Raw genomic sequence first — 6264 nt, forward strand, 5'->3', positions numbered from 1 at the left:
ATAAGGTTAAATGATGTTTCTAAAAGTCTTATTTTAAAATTTATGAAACAAATGCTGGAGGTTGCTAAAGTAGCTCAATGATACACAGCTAGTAAATAGTCGAAGCCAGAAGCAAAAGATCCCCTAAAGCAGATCTTTCTAGGTTTCTCCAATCATGTCCCAGAGGCTCCCTTAGATTGGCCCTACTTAAAAGTACTACACAGAGATGGGAGATTGCTTATATATTCTATGTGTTGGTCTTCCCCCCCCAAAAAAAGACACCATCCACAATAAAGATTTAAATATTCACAGCCATTGAGTAGATTCCAATTCATAGTGACCCTGTAGGACTGGGTAGAACTGTCCCTGTAGATTTTTGAGAGGAGCTCTTTACAGGAGTAGAAAGCTGACTCTCTCACAAAGCCATTAATGGATTTGAAACATTGACCCTCCAGTGAGCAGCTCAGTGCATAACCAAATGTCAGTGTCTACGCTGGAGTGACTAGGGCTTCAGTTGATGGTAGGGGTGATTATGCAAATGTTTTGGACACTTTCCAAAGGATCCTTCTTGTAGCTGGGATGATAAGAAAGAATACTCATTTAGCTTTTCTTTGATAGTTCCGTCGCTGCTTTTCTGGGTGACCTGGGCAAATCATTTAGTGTTGCACACTTCCCTCTCTCTCTTGGTAAGATGGGGCAGAACTAATACTCAGCAGCCCCACACAAGGACAAAAATTCATATAGAAGCCAAGCTTCTAAAATGAAACGACACAGACAAGAACAGAGAATTCTTTATTGCTACAGGTAAAAGTTCATGGAGGAAAATGAAAAAGGGGAGGGCCTCTCACTTTCCAGTGACAGCAGTCAGCTGCCCTCCGCCATGACTGCCAGGCGAATCCTGTTCCATATCCACTCCCCTCACACAGTGACTAATGAGGGAGCTCCACCTGCAAAGTCAGTCCTGTATGTACCGTCTAACGTGCTCACTTTAGGAAAAATAAGATCGTTCTAATAGCAATCAGAATAATTATAAATTCTACATCTGTAAACAACCCTGTTGGGCTGCTAACCTCAGGGTCAGCAGCTCAAATCCACCAGATGCTCCTCAGGACAAAGATGAAGTTATCTTTTCCTACAATGATTTACAGTCAAAGACATTTTATAGAGAGTCAGAATTTACTTGATGGCAGCGGATATGTTTTGGGTGCAGCTTACTTTTTCCCCCCACATTTCTTGCTGACCTGAGTGTCTCAATATACTTTGTGATTATTCTTCATCAGCATCATTCAACTGGCATCTAGTCAATTGTGACTCATGTTAACACCATGTATGCAGAGTAGAACTGTTCCCTAGCATTCTTAAGACTGTGATCTAGATTGTTGCAAATTACTTCCAAGGTTCCTCTGGTTAGGTTTGGACTGACAACCTTTCAGTTAGTAGTCCAAAGCCGCCCAGGGACGTCAAATGGATTATTGCGCACACGGTCCATTTTAAAGTTGAGAAACTGAGACTGTGACCTAGTGGCAGCTAGGGAAGTCAAGCCTAGCTCTTCTACATTCTAGTTCTGTGGTTTCTCTATACCCTGGACTTGTGGATGAACTGAGCAATGTGCTGATTCCACAGGGTTTCCCTAAGGTAATTTTCATAAGTAGATTGCCAAAGTTTTATTTCTAGCCTGTCTTAATCTGGAAGCACTAATGAAATATGTCCACCATGGGTGACTCTGTTGTTATTTGAAGTAGTAGGGACACAGCTTTCTCCATCATAGAGACACAGAAGTTACTAAAATGTGACAAGCAGATAGATGGGTAGTAGACATCATGTTTGGTAAAGCAGAAGGCCACGGAAAATGAGAGAAAATCTAAGTGAGATGGATGGACACAATAGCCATAATAATGGATTCACACATACCAGTGATCTTGAAGATGGTACAAGAGAGAACAATTTTTTTCTTCTTTCTTCTGTTATGCATAAGGTCACCATGCGTTTGAGCCGACTTGCTGGTAGCTAACAACACTAGTGAATGAAGCTGAGAAGTATCACATATTCAATATATCAGGCCACAAGGAGCCCCATTGTCAGAAAGTCACCTGGAACATGTAGCTTTTTTTTTTTAATTTTTTTTTATTTATGCAGTCGAGTTTGCCACATTTGGGGAAATCGCAGGGGTCAGCACATCCGGAGTGCAATGGATAAGCCTCGCCCTGGGAAAACCACCTTCGTGATCATGGTATCTCCCCTGCCAGGTAAGTATGTAGCTTTTTTTTTTTAACCAGTTATATTATACAGTTGGGTTTTTTTCCCAAAGACTACATTACTTATTGTATTTTCATAAAACTTTTGAACATGTATATACTTTCACTCATTTCAGTTTTCTTCCTTGTCATCTGGGCTTGAGTTCGCGAATCAAATCCAATGGGAACCTTGGAAATCTTTCCCCCCACAATGAAGTTAATGAATCTGGCTGTCAGAACTGCTCCTTCTTTTCATTCCTTTGATCAGAAGAGAGGCATTTGAACACATGTTTTTGGTGCAGGGACTAGCACAAGGCTGGTTTAAATTCAAGGAAGGGACTGGCACAAGGCTTGGTTTAAATTCAAGAAGCCATTGATAAGCCAGCCATTCACAGATATCTACAGTCAATGCACTCAGAATTATTTAGATCTACATGGAGCATCTTAGAAATTAACTCCTAACATGTACGACATGAATCCACTGAGGTAAGCCTAAAAATAACAATGGGTATAGGGGAAAAGATAATACATGCATAAATTCCAGAGCAAGGTCAAGGTACTCTGGCAGAGGTCCGACCCAACCCAGGGATGCATATGGCAGCCAACTAAACAGGAGGAACAAAAACAACAAAAAAGATGACATGTATAGTGGGGAAACAGGGCACTAACACACTCACAGAAGGGTATTGTATATGTCTCCACATGAAAAGAAGATAAGGACAAGACCTCATCGTTCTGTGCCAAGCCTTGAGAGCAACATACTGGCATGTAGCAGTGAACTAACAGAGAGAATGAGGGCTGGCCCCAATCCCAGCTATGCTGACCCCTCCACCACAAGAATGCACTACAGAGGGGCACTAAAGGTATACTCCCAGGAAATGGTGGGTCTGCCTAGATCACACAGGAGCAAACTAAGAGGGATAAAGAGCGAGAACCACATCCTGGCCCACCAAGCCTCAAGGATAATATTCCCATTTGGAGCAGTCAATGCACAGAGAGGACCGTATGGCCATCCCCACCCTGAGACATGACTCTCGCTGACCCACAGAGCTAAGGGGGACAGCACTGGAGACACAGCGCGGCAATTGTGCCCGCCCTGAAACCCCCCACACCGGGGTGAAGCAGGAAGGGAGTGCAACAGAGCAATAAGGGGAGCAAAGCAACTAAGTCCCTGAGGAATCTCGAAAATAGACTTGTGACTTAGAGGGCAGGATGTGACACCTCATCAGACCCTCTCAGAAAACATTCATAAGGGTTAGCAGATAGACCTGCAACTATTTATAGGCTTTCCCCCCTCCATAACTATCTATATAAGGTAGGCAGGGTTGTTTGCAATCCAGACGATGGGAAAACACAAAAATGGGACAGATGGTTGGGGGGAAGGGGTAGCCAACCAACCCAAGGACAAAGGAACAACAAGAGATCTAAAATTGGTGGAATGGTGAGGAGGGCATAGACTGCCTAGTGGGGTTTAAGCAAGTGAAATGTAGCTGAGAGGAATTACTGAGAGTTAAATGAAGGTCAAACATGATAGTGGGACAGGAAGAAAGTAAAAGGATATAGAAGAAAGATCTAATAGGCAAAAGACATTTATAAATATAGGCATGTATTTATATAAGTATACTAATATATAACAATAGGGATATAGGTCTATGTACATATATTTATAGATTAAGTATTAAGTTAGCAGATCAACATTGGGCCTCTAATCAAGTCCTCCCTCAATTCAAGAACACTTTGTTCTAATAATCTTGAAATCTGTGATACTCACCATCCAACAAGATCATTGAAGACAAAATGGGGGCATAAGCAAATGTGATGAAGAAAGCTGATGGTGACTAGCTATTACAAGATATAGTATTTGGGGTCTTAAAGGTTTAAAGTCAAACATGCGACTCTCTAGCAGGGAAGCAACAAAGCCCACATGGAAGAAGCACACCTGTGTGATCATGTGGTGCCAACAGGATCAGGTGTCAAGCACCAAAAGCCCCAAAACAAAGAAACACATCAATGTGAATGAGGGGGTCAGAGTGGAAACCCAAAGCCCATCTGTAGAAAATTGGACATGCCATCACAGAAGGGTCACAAGAAAGGAATGAGATAGCCTGGGTGCAGTATAGCACCAACAAAACACACAACATTGCTCTAGTTTTTTAATGCTTCTTTCCCCACTCTACCCCCCACTATCCTGACCCTGGTCCTACCTTATAAATCTGGCTAGACTGGAGCATGCACACTGGTAAAACTAAGATATCCCCATACATGGAATCCAGGACAGATAAATGCTCCAGGAACAGTAATGGGAGTAGGGATACTGTGAGGGTAAAGGGAAGATGGGGGAAACAGGGGAGAAAGGGAAAACCAATTGCAATGATCAGCATATAACAACCCCCAACCCCGAGGGTGATGAACAACAAAAACATGGGTGAAGGGAGACAGCAGATGGTGTAAGATATGAAAATAATAATAATTTAGTATTTATCAAGGGGTCACGAGGGTGGGAAGGGAGGGGAGGGAGGGAAAAAAAGAGGAGCTGATACCAAGGGCTCAAGGAGAAAGAACATGTCTAGAAAGTGATGATGGCAATATATGTACAAGTGTGCCCAAAACAATTGATGTATGGATTATTCTAAGAGCTGTAAGACCTTCCAAAAATGATTTCTTAAAAAGAAAGGAAGAAATTAACTCCTAATTCCATTCACGGCACAGATGTTCCACTAAGGTTTTCTTTAAACAGGTTATCTGCACTCTCAGAATAGTTGAGGTCTGCAGTCTCTGTATTCATTTAGCATGCTTACTTTTATTTTTTGACATTTGAGGATTTTCAGAAGGTTGTGGGATTAATTATGAGAATTGTATTAGTCTTCATCTTTCAAAATATCACTTCTCATGGTTCTTTGAGAATCTCCAAAAGCTATCATTCTGCTATTCAGAGCTCACAAAGTCAGCCCTTTGAGTTTTCAATGACAAACAAAAGTCTAATGGTGGCCTGAAACCCAGAAAAAAAATCGTCTGGGTCTCTAACGCAACAAAGAATAATTCAACTATTGTCATTCCGGCAGGAAGTTAACTTCATTATATTCCATTCGTTGTTCTAACCATACATTAGAGGGGAGTCCATTAACTCACCATTTGTCCATGGCTGGGCAGAGTCATGGACATGCAACCTGCACAGTAACAGAAGAACCTGCACTCAGAGTCACTCATGCTTGGCTTAATGCTCTACTGCCACCATCTTGAAATCGTAATAATTTTTAAACAAAGAGCTTTGTGTTTACTATGCACTAGGCTCTACAAATTGTGAAGCAAGTCTTGATCTCAAACTCAGGAAGACATTTTGTACACGGACAGTTGCTAGACAGTGCTTGGCACTCTTCTGTATAAATCTTTGATGAATGAATAAATGAATGAATGAACGAATACTGAGATAGTCAATTAATACGAATCCCTCATTCCCAGGCCAAGTCAGGGAACAGAGTTTCTCTCATTTATCATTTCTGTCCTCTGAGTTTGGAGTCCAAAGATTCCAGAATGAGGTTATAGGCCTAAATAATTGTTTAAGGAAAGAAAGTTGGCAGGACAAGGAGCAGGAGGGGCCCAGTGAGAGAGACAGCCAGAGAGAAACACTGAGAAAAGAGCAGAGAGGGAAGGAGCAGCTCAAGTCCTGCCTCTGGATGCCCCAGGGGGAATTGTCCTTGATGTAAACCAGGCTTTCAGGGGTTTTCTGCTTTGCAAACTTAGTACTGCTTGACATCCTCTGGTTCTGATTGAGGATAGCAGCCCAGCTGTGGGCCCAGCCTCGGTACAAGTCCTGTCAAGGGATTTCCTCAGATGTTAATCCTAGCCTGGCCATTCCAAACATGGAGTGGTGGATTTGGAAAGCCCCTCCTGACTTCTTCAGGCCCTATCCGTGAGGACCAAGGAATGAGAGATGCTGGCATCAGAGGAAGGCAGTTCTAAAGGCTGCCTCTTCGAGGTTGAAAGACTAGAGAATGGGTTTCTATACATGGGTATTTTCTCCACAAAGAGCCTAAGACTCTTCAAATCTATT

At 42.3% G+C, this 6264-nt stretch overlaps 1 pseudogene; it reads right to left on the bottom strand.

Moving 5' to 3' along the window:
- Positions 1–2104: 2104 nt before the first annotated feature.
- LOC115873675 lies at positions 2105–2233 on the bottom strand (annotated as a pseudogene).
- Between the last annotated feature and the right edge of the window lie 4031 nt (positions 2234–6264).

The sequence above is a fragment of the Echinops telfairi genome, unplaced genomic scaffold (assembly GCF_000313985.2).
Source record: "Echinops telfairi isolate 266 unplaced genomic scaffold, ASM31398v2 ScPeMD7_7469;HRSCAF=8507_0, whole genome shotgun sequence".
Lineage (NCBI taxonomy): Eukaryota > Metazoa > Chordata > Mammalia > Afrosoricida > Tenrecidae > Echinops > Echinops telfairi.